The sequence below is a fragment of the Lipotes vexillifer genome, unplaced genomic scaffold (assembly GCF_000442215.2).
Source record: "Lipotes vexillifer unplaced genomic scaffold, Lipotes_vexillifer_v1.1 scaffold1469, whole genome shotgun sequence".
In the NCBI taxonomy this organism is placed as follows: Eukaryota; Metazoa; Chordata; class Mammalia; order Artiodactyla; family Lipotidae; genus Lipotes; species Lipotes vexillifer.
In genome coordinates, this window is record NW_006770161.1 from 449859 (window position 1) to 450424 (window position 566).

A 566-nucleotide genomic window follows, 5' to 3' on the forward strand; every position below is an offset into this window, starting at 1 on the left:
GCAGCAGGAAAAATTCCCATAGTTAACCACTCTGTGAAGGAAAGAAGAGGGAAAATCCAGACTTAGCCCTTGGGAGCAAGCAAAGGAGGCTAAGGTGTCTTTTATCGATAATCCCATTCAGCTTCACCTCAAAACACCCACATTCTGGTTTGTGTGATTCTGGCCAGTTGAGACTAACATTGGATTTTTTTTTATATCACAGGCCCAAATAACACTTTGTGGCAGAACTGAAGTCAGCCAGTATAATCCCATTTGGTTAATGCCCTTATCTAGGTGGACTGGGTTAGCACAGCCTGCCAAAAAGACTGATGAGAGGTCTGCCAGTGTAAGGGGGGACAATCACATCCTTTCATTTACAGTCGTGTTTAGCAGAAAGAAAGTGAAACTTTAAAAAGAGAGATTTCCTTATTTACCTTATCATCCTTCCCTCCTGTCAAAAACAGACTTTGGTCCAGATAAAGATAGCCCAGTTGGAAAAGCAAGAGAAATAACTGTTTGTTCTATGGTTTTGAGTTATAATGGGCCCAGGTCAGATGATTTAAGCATAATTGAAGGGCTCCTTCCCT